Consider the following 10608-nt stretch of genomic DNA (forward strand, 5'->3'; position numbering starts at 1 on the left):
TTCAATGAGTTAGCTTGGATGTGAACCCTAGATTTTTTTTCCCATTTATTTATTTTATTGCATTTTAGGTTTGGGGGTACATGTGAAGAACATGCAAAATTGTTGCATAGGTACACACGTGGCAGTGTGATTTGCTGCCTTCCTCCCCATCACCTACATCTGGCATTTCTCCCCTTGCTATCTCTCCCCAGCTCCCCACCCCCTACCGTCCCTCCCCTATTTCCCCCCAACTGACCCCAGTGTGTAGTGCTCCCCTCCCTGTGTCCATGTGTTCTCATTGTTCAACACCCACCTATGAGTGAGAACATGTGGTGTTTGATCTTCTGCTCTTCTGTCAGTTTGCTGAGAATGATGGTTTCCAGGTTCATCCATGTCCCTACAAAGGACACAAACTCATCGTTTTTGATGGCTGCATAATATTCCATGGTGTAAATGTGCCACATTTTCCCTATCCAGTCTATCATCGATGGGCATTTGGGTTGGTTCCAGGTCTTTGCTATTGTAAACAGTGCTGCAATGAGCATTTGTGTGCACGTGTCCTTATAGTAGAACGATTTGTAATCCTTTGGATATATGCCCAGTAATGGGATTGCTGTGAACCCTAGATTTTTAAGCATAACTTTAATATTTTTCTGGTGAAGTATACAGTGCTTCCCATTGCCATCATGTGGATTAAAATAAGGGCACCCAGCTGATAAGTGGCTATACAGCTAGAACTGGTAATACGACTCTTGATACCCTGTTCAGTAACCTCTCTCCTACATAGTTGCAGTGGCCCCTGCCAAATATCAAGCATAATATATTTTAGGGGCAAAATGCAGCTGAGATTATATCCATCATTTCCTCCATTAGGGATAGATGTTTTAGTGTTATTTTTCCATTTTTCCTTAATGTTTGCTTCTTGTCATAGCCATCCTGAAATGGTGGCTGACTTATCCGTAATTTTACCCTGAACATTGCTCCAATTTCTTTCTCTCTCTTTTTTTTTGACAGTTTCACTTTGTCACTGGGGGCTGGAGTGCAGTGGCACAAACACAACTCACTGCAGTCTTGACTCCCAGGCTGATATGGTTTGGATCTGTGTCCCCACAAAAATCTCACCCTGAATTGTAATCCCTAGTGTTGGAGGTGGGAACTGGTGGGAGGTGATTGGATCATGGAGGTGTTTCTCATGCATGATTTAACACCATCCCCTTTGAGCTATTCTCATGATAATGAGTGAGTTGTCATGAGATCTGGTTGTTTACAAGTGTGTAGCCCCCCTTCCCACCAGCTACCTCTTGAGACAGTTCCCTCTTTGCCTTCCACCATGATTGTCAGCTTCCTGAGGCTGTCCCAGAAGCAGAAGCAGCTATGCTTCCTGTACAGCCTGATGACCTGTGATCCAATTAAACCTCTTTTCTACCTGGTCTCAGGTATTTCTTCATAGCAATGCAAGAACAGACTAATACACGGGCTTAAACAATCCTCCCTTTCACCTTAACCTTCTGAGGAGCTGGGACTACAGGTGTGTGCCACCATGCCTGGCTAATTTTTGTACTGTTTGTGGAGATGAGGTTTCACCATGTTGCCCAGGCTGGTGTTGAACTCCTGGGCTCAAGTGAGCCACTTGCCTCAGCTTCCCAAAGTGCTGGGATTACAGGTGTGAGCCACCTTGCCTGGCCCATTGCTCCAGTTTCAACTCTCAATCTAAATTTCAGCTTTACTGGAACTGAACTAACACTCTTCTCACGGGTATTAGATTGAGCCACATGTAATCACTGATTTTGCAAAAATGGTGGCATCTCAGCAATTTTATATGGTTCAACCTAACATCTGCCTGCTATTTTTTCCTTGAGTCTCATTTTAAAAGTCTCTCACTAGGAGCCTTTCTCTAGTTTGATTCCTGTAAACTCATTTGGCATTTTGTAGTTATCTGACGGTATTTTGAAAAATTACTTATTTGGTTGTTTGGCTTTCATGTTAAGCTCTTTGAAGTTATGAGCCATGTTTTATTTATCATAATCGTAATCCGTACTGCCTGAGAATACTTCATTGAATGTGGTAGATATTACCACCATATCTGTTGAATAAATGTTGTAGATTAATTTTTTTTTTGAGACAAAGTCTCTCTCTGCCGCCAGGCTGGAGTGCAGTGGTGCAATCTCGGCTCACGGCAACCTCCAACTCCCTGGTTCAAGCAATTCTCCTGCCTCAGCCTCCTGAGTAGCTGGAATTACAGGCACACACCACCATGCCCAGATAATTTTTGTATTTTTAGTAGAGATGGGGTTTCACCCTGTTGGCCAGGATGGTCTCGATCTTCTGACCTTGGGATCCGCCTGCCTTGGACTCCCAAAGTGCTGGGATTACAGACGTGAGCCACCGAATCCTACCGGGTTAAATTAAAAAAAAAAATTTTTTTTTGAGGGAGGGTCTTAGTCTGTTGCCCAGGCTGGAGTGCAGCAGTGCGATCTTGGCCCACTGCAGCCTGGACCTCCTGGGCTCAGGTGATCCTCCCACCTCAGCCTCCTGAGTAGCTGAGACAAGAAGCATGCATCACCATGCCCAGCTAATTTTTGTATTTTTAGTAGAAACGGGGTTTTGCCATGTTGCCCAGACTTGTCTTGAACTCCTGGACACAAGTGAATCTCCCACCTTGGCCTTCCAGAGTGCTAAGATTAAAGGTGTGAGCCACTGTGCCCAGCCAGGAATGTGATTAAATTCTAATAATGGATTCGTTCAGTAAACAAATTAATTCAAAGCAAAAATAGCCTTGAAGACCAAGACAATATTATTTTTCTTAGGTTCCCCAAAACCCATCCCAATGCCTGATTCCTTGAATATTTCTTGAATGAACAGGTGTATTATTTGCATTAAACAATGTACACTTAGGTTTACAGATATATCACATACACAAATTATTATAAGATACAATCATTTCTGATAGTTGTTATAAGAATGCACACAACTATATCTAGGGTAATTCCTGGAGATGCTAACTGAAGTGGGCTTTAAAGACTGGTTAGATTTAGATGGGAGAAAACAAATTACAAGTTTAAAGAAAACAAATAAAAAGTCAGAAGAAAGGAAGTTCAAAGTTAACATTTTTCTGTTTTTGTTTTCCAGGCCAAACTGAATTTATTAAAGTAGTTGTTAATCTTTTAAAAAATTTTGCAGTAGAGTTTGCCTAAAGCGAAATGCACAGATCTTCAGTATATAATTTATTAAGTTGCTAAATTCATACACCCAGGTAAACCAGAATCAAATCAAAATATAGAACATTTAAATCACCTCCAAAACCTATATTCATGCACTCTTGCACTCAACCACCAACAACCTTCTGATTTTGATTGTTCTTGAAAACAGACTAATTTTGCCTCTTCTTGAAATTCATATGCATAGAATAATAGATAAATTTGGTCCTTTTTCTTTTCAGCAAAATGTTTGAGACTCACCCACATTATTGAATGTATCAGAAGTTTATTTTTTTTATTGATGAGAGCTATTCCACTGTAAGGTGCTATCAAAACTTGTTTAACCTTTACAGGCAATTGGGTTGTTTTCAATTTGAGAGTATTACTAATGAAGCTATATGGACTTTCTGGTACACATATATTTTGGGGCATATGTTTTCATTTCTCTTGGATAAATACCAAAGAGAGGAATTTCTGGTTATATGGCAGACGTACAGTTAAATTTGTAAATATCTGTAACAAAGTTTTTCCAAAATGGTTTTACCAGTTTATACTCCCACTAACATGTGAGGTTCAGTTACTATATTATCCTCACCGTAATAAAACTTGCTATTAACATCTGTCAGGGTGACATGGAGTGGATAATGTTTGCAACCAAGTTCCTACTGATGGTGTCTAGTCTCCACATGGATATTTTACGTTTGTCAAATTTTAATTCTTGAGTAGCAGCACTGTCTGTATCATATAACGTATAGCAGCCGTCACATCAATCAAAAAGCACAAAGCAATCAAAAACTACTTAGATCTAGGAATTACTTTTTCTTTATTACATATGAGACCTTGGGCATTCTTTTTTAAATTTAATCCTGGGATTTATAATCTATAAGATGATGATAGCAATATCTAAAATTACAGATTTGTTATAAGATGAATAATATGGTAGAATGCTAAAATGATACTTCTACAAAGGTAAAAGATTACTAAAATCTCTCTTACTCTTTCCACATATATTTATGAGTTAAATGTGTTATCTTAAAATTTTAAGGGGTATTTTACTAAGATTTTACTTTAATTATATCTTAAATAATTTTCTTACCTCTAAATAACCACTAGTGCCTAAAAGCAGAATCACATTCTACATGCTTTCATATTTAATGTCACTTTTAAATAAATACATTTTTGAATGTTGTGATAGAGAATATTGAGATTTGCATATTTTAATATATATTGTAGATAATTCATTAATGTGCAACAGTTCCATGCAGCTAATAATCTCTGTATTATAGAAATAATTGTATAGTTCAACAACACCATGTATATATTTTATTAAGGTGATATTGTGACATTTGATAAGAAGTTAAGAGTCTATCATTATAAAGAAATAAGGGACGAGTTACATCAAATTACCTTGAAAGCTGAAATAATGAAATTCATGACCTTCAGTGTAACATGAGGATCCTGATGCTATTGTCTGTTTTCAATAGTACATAATATAATGCAATGGGAGTATTTATGTGACCATAAATGGTGACTTAATAGTATTTAAGAACACAGACTTTATTTTATTTCTTTTTTATTAACGTATAATAATTGTACATATTTATGGGATATATATGGTATTTTGATACATGCATACAATGTTTAATGATAAAATTAGGTGATGTAGTTTGGATGTGTGTCCCTGCCCAAATCTCATGTAGAATTGTATCCTTAATATTAGAGATGGGGCTAGGGGGTGGTGATGGGATCATGGGGTAGATTCCTCATGAATGGTTTAGTACTATCCCCTTGGTACTGTCTTCATGATCGTGAGTGAGTTCTTGTGATGCTTGGTCATTTAAAAGTGCATGGCATCTCCTCCATCTCTCTCTTGCTTCTGCTGTGGCCTTGTGACATACTCGCTCCCTGCTTTACCTTCCACCATGATTGTAAGTTTACTGAGGCATTCCCAGAAGCCAAGCAGATGTTAGCATCATGCTTCCTATACAGCCTGCAGAACCATGAGCCAATTAAATCTCTTTTCTTTAGAAATTACTCAGTCTTAGGAATTTCTTTATAGCAATGTGAGAATGGACTACATCAGAGTAATTGGGATATTCATAACCTCAAACATTGATTATTTCTTTTTGTTGAGAACATTTCAAATCTTTTCTTGTAGCTATTTTGAAATATACAATATACAATAAATTGACAACTATATTCACTTTACTGGTGGTATTGAACACTAGAACTTATTCCTTTTACATAATTGTATTTTGTACCCATTAACCAACTTTTCTTCTTTTCCCTTCCCCTTACCTTTTTCAGCCTCTGGTAACCACTATTCTACTCTCTACCTTCATGAGATTCTGTGCCTGCCCAGTTGTCTGTTGATTAAAAAGACCACCACATTTTGGTGGGCTGATTTGAAGCACCAACCATATCGTTTCTTCAATCTGTCTCACACATGGGGCTGTGTAGGAGCCTGATGGGACCGAGGACATTAAGGACATTGCATCAATCTGATCATCACATGTGCACACACAGGCTTGTTAAATTGTTTTCAAAATGCTAACTCATAGCTCGACTGTTAATGTAATTCTTATATCCACACAAATTTTAACTCAATTTTATGTTGCTCTTTTGCAGACCTGCCTTCTTCTCACCTCTGGGTTTTCCCTGTACCTGGGTTAGGGGCTTCCTTCTGAACTATATTATTCGTGTTGTGCAGCTGGTTGAGAGAGCAGGTCTCTTTGGTAAATCTATCCGTAACAAAGTTCAGTACTTTACATTTGCATTTTTTCATTCTACAACCTGCAGGCTGCTATGATCTGTTTCCTCATTTCAAATTTCTTTATGTGACTTTAGCTTCAAATAAGATTTGCCTCCTTTGAAAATCATTGGTGAAGTAGGTATGAATCTTACTCCAAACCCCTCTATGAGGAATAAACTGGACATTCTCAAGTGCTACCTAGTTTCTGTTTCTAAAGTCCATCTGGCTGAGTTTCCATCCTGGGAACGTAATCTCAGTGGTTTAAAGATTGTATTCACCTCTGCTACCTGACCCTGCCTCCTCCCCAAAAACCCTGTTCTGCATTTCATTTGAATCCGGCACTGTGCCAAGGTAGGGGTGGATGCCTACTGTGTTCTCTATTTTGACCTCTCAAGAGAGATTAAAGGACTTGCCTGAGTCACAGAGAGGTGAGATTGGAACTGGAAAAACCTGCATCTGAAGCCTCTGTATTTACCCACTGCTCTATAGTGTCTCTGCATCAATTTGAACAAATGACTCTCCCATAACCTCCCCCATTACCAAACAGGGTTGGGGTGTATCAGGTAGGTTAGCTAATGGCACAAAAGGATGTTCCATGATCTTGGTATATCAGGATTATTTTCCATTCAGGTTTCTTTTGAAGAAAGATCTGGACCATAAGGTAAACAGTAAGAGGAAACACAACCTCTCTTTTTGGCACTCTCTCTCTTTCTATGAGTCCCAGGGCCTGATTGGTTCAGCACCAAGTGATGTCATAGTGACTCTGGTGACTCACAACTGCCCTCAGAACTTAGTGCCAACAGTCTGCAGGATTCTAGCGCTGGCCACCATCCCTGTCTTCCTTCCGGTTCAGTCCTGAATAAGGTGAGTGGAAGTTACTGGGAGAGGAGGTAGGTATATCCTGTGGCAAGGTGCCATCTGCAGTGCATGTCGCCTTCCTAGACAGAGCCCTCAACTATCCTGACTTCAGAGCTTGTCCCTGGCTCGTGCAAAAATCCATTAAAATTTCTCCTTTGTGTAGATTAACAGTGCCCATTGCATCTTGCCTTCTCCCCTGGGTAGTGATCAGCAAATTTGGCCACTATGTTCCAATTCAGGAATTAGTTCCAGGTCGAATTTCCTACTTGGTTCTCAATCTTGCACCCATCCTTGGTCATGACTCTGCAAGTACTCCTTCTATAATACACAATTCATGTAAATGGAGTGTTTAGTTACAGAAACTGAACACTGCAATTAAACATTGCTGTGTCTCTCACATTTATCTAAACCCTCCCAAAGCTCAGTTCAGTGGAGCCCCTCCCAAAGTTCAGTGCAATGGAGATTCACACCTTTATTCTGTGGACCTGGGATGCAGGTGGGCTTTTAATGCTTTAGAAAATCTTATGCTAAAACTGAACTAGTTCCTTGAGACATCAAGCCATATTCCCTTCCAAATCTCTGGTCTAGAATAACTATGTTGTTACCATTAAAATGTGACCCAGGTGGGTATTGTCTAGAGGCAGGACTTGGAATTTCCAGGGTGTCAGAGGGATAATGGTGAGGACAGTGCTTTGTGTTTTTTATAGTGTGGTTCTCATGAGGAACTAAAATGACTATTATGAGGAGATGTGGCTTGCCTCCACACAGGCTGCCCACTCAGTCTTATGTAACAACTGAGGAAATTTACAATCCTCTAAAGTGACCCAGGTCACACACTCCTTTTCTTGAGTGGCAGTGAAGGAAGGCTCAGTCCTTCAAGTTTTCTCCTAGCCCACACGGAACCATGTAAAGACCCTGAGGCCGTGTTCAGTGTTCTAAACAATTTGGAGAGGGACGATAACGTATTGATGTATTTTATTAACAAAGAAAGTGGAAAACTGTCTCTTAAGGCGCTGACATCCCAGAAATCCAAGGCAATCACCTAGGAAATAAGTCGCGAAAGGCTGATTGATAGAAGTTAAGCATGAAAACTTTGCATACTAGGTCAGGCACAGTGGCTCTCACCTATAATTCCAGTACTTTGGAAGGCTGAGGAGGGTGGATCACTTGAGCCCAGGAGTTCAAAACCAGTCTGGGCAACATAGGGAGACCCATCTCTACAGTACAAATAAATGAATACAAAAATAAATTAAAAATTTGCACAATCTTCCAAATAGGCAATATTATAGAAATAAGCTATTCGATTTACATTGGTTGCAAACATTTTGAAATATCTAGAAAAATGATGAAGAAAAATATAAGGAAAACACACATGCCACTTTTTATGAGACTTCAGTTTGAATATTCATATAATATTTTAAAATACTACATTTTTCTGAAGAGAAAGATCAGTTTTTGCAATGGCATCAATTCACCTCTAAATAAATCAGTAAATCCAGTGCAATCCTGATAATAATTTATAGCAGAATTTTGAGTTTGTGTGTAACTGGAAGGCCAGATGAAATTATACTGCAAAAAATGTGAAGGATTGTGCAAGATTATGCAAGAGGGGTAGCTTGTCATTGAGTGAGCTTGTCACTCAAAACTTACTCTGTCGTATTAGCAAATGAAATAGGAATTGATAGAAATGTCCATGGACCAACAAAGAGATTCTAGTGATATACTCATGCGTATGTGGAACTCAAAGAAATTATATAACTGGCATTTAAAAATCACAAGTTGCCACAAAGCTGACTTTTATAATCGTGTGTGTGTGTGTGTGTGTGTGTGTGTGTGTGTGTGTGTGTGTGTATTAGGGAGAAGTGCAGAGAGGCTTCTGGGGCTACTTGATGCTTCTCCTTCAGGTAATTCTGGATTCCATCAACTTTCACAGGTCTCTCTGCTGTGCCGTCTTCCTGAAGCCATCTGTGGAGTCAGGCAGTCATGGCTCAGGAACACTCTGAAGTCGGTCCCAACACATCTGCACCGACCATTAAGAGGAAAGCGGACGAATACTTAAAACCCAGCCTGGCCTCTAAATCCGTGCTGAGCGTTTTACTCAGTAGACAGCTTGGGAATCACAGAAATGATGCGGATCTGACAGAGTGGCTGTGGACACTGACACAAGCCACACCAGGGAGGAGCTGGCCTTTGCCAACACACCCCACAACCAACCCACCTCTGCTCCCTGGGGAGGATGGAAAATCCAAGAAAACGGTGTGGATCAATAAATCCTTTCCCTGATGCAACCATTACAAATGGAAGCTGTGTTCTCACTGCTTTTGGCTGGACATGGCCTTTGATTGATTACCTGGTTTCTTGACTCCTTTATATATATGTGTGTGTGTGTGTGTGTGTGTGTGTGTGTGTGTATACTTTAAGTTCTGGCATACATGTGCAGATCGTACAGGATTGTTACATAGGTATACACATGCCATGGTGGTTTGCTGCATGCATCCCCCCATCACCTACCTTAGGTATTTCTCCCAATATTATCCCTCCCCAATCCCCCCATCCCCTGCTAGCCCTCCCCTACCCCCCACCCCTCAACAGGCCCCAGTGTGTGATGCTCCCCTCCCTGTGTCCATGTGTTCTCATTGTTCAACACCCACCTATGAGTGAGAACATGTGGTGTTTGGTTTTCTGTTCTTGTGTCGGTTTGCTGAGAATGATGGTTTCCACACTCATCCATGTCCTTCTGACCACCAGTCTCTGTGTTACCCAAGGCCACAGCAGATGAACTCTAGCTACTATCCCTTGAGAACATGTTTACTAACGTTGTAGAGTCTGGGGGTGTTGGAGTCACGAGGGGCCCTGCTTAGAGAAGCTGGAAGGGCAGCTGAGTGGACAGTGGACACATGGTGAGGCCCTGCAACCCTAAATTTCTAGGGAGATGGGGCTTTAAGGAGCCCACTTAGAGGTCTTGATTTGTCTTTCTTGAAGTTTGGGAGAGGGAGTGGGTAGAAGTTGAACTCAAATAAATTTAAAATGAGAGTGGCTTGCAGAATGGGGAGGGAATTCTCCCAAGAGATATACTTCTTCAATTGAGAAAAAGAGAAAGGGAGCTAATGAGGTAACCAAAAATGCCCGTGAAATAAAGAATGGTCTTTCAAATGTTGGTGCAAAATAACTTTGAGCCTACAATTCTACTCTAGCCAGGCATTCAAGTGTGAGGATAAATTAGCATACAAGGTGTTCAAGGGTGGGTTCCCTGGAAATAGACCCTACTTGTGAGTAGAAAGTGCTTAATTGAGAGGGAGTCCCTGATAGCACAGGTAAGGGTGTGGGGAGGTGAAATATACAAGGAATGCAGCCAATTTAAGTGGGAGGAATAAGCTAGCAGGTTTCCACTGTGGGCGATTGGAATTAATTCCCAGGGGGACCCTATGGGAGACTTTGTAGAACACATACCTCACATTCATCCCAAGTGCAGGATGAGAAGGCTTGCAGGTATTTAGCCACAAAATACCCAACCATACTTGTTAAGGTACTTCCCCTATGGGAGATATAAATCCCTGTCACCTTCAGTTGGCCTTGGGTCATATCTAGCATGCTCCAATTGTGAGACAAAAAGCCCCTAAGGCAGAGAGTCATGGCGATTGCCATAAGCAGCCCTGTAGCTGCAAAGGTGAGACGTAGCTCTGGAGGACCAGAGTCTAAATACATAAGTCAGTGTCAGAATGTTTTTGGCACTGTCTGTTCCTTAAATAGGTCAATACTCACCGTTTGTGAAAATTTTCATTCAACTGGAGCTACATTTCCTCTCTATAGTTAGCGTGTTTT

The 10608-nt window shown here is 40.5% G+C and overlaps 1 long non-coding RNA gene across 1 annotated transcript; it reads left to right on the top strand.

Annotated features, from left to right (window-relative positions):
• The first annotated feature begins 6740 nt into the window (after positions 1 to 6740).
• Positions 6741 to 9080, top strand: LOC116537941. Its single transcript, XR_004263430.1, has 2 exons — positions 6741 to 6792; positions 8720 to 9080. It is a non-coding gene; the product is annotated as an uncharacterized LOC116537941 (long non-coding RNA).
• Positions 9081 to 10608: the final 1528 nt, after the last annotated feature.

This window comes from Sapajus apella, unplaced genomic scaffold, assembly GCF_009761245.1.
Source record: "Sapajus apella isolate SASKATOON/1434 unplaced genomic scaffold, GSC_monkey_1.0 scaffold115, whole genome shotgun sequence".
NCBI lineage: Eukaryota > Metazoa > Chordata > Mammalia > Primates > Cebidae > Sapajus > Sapajus apella.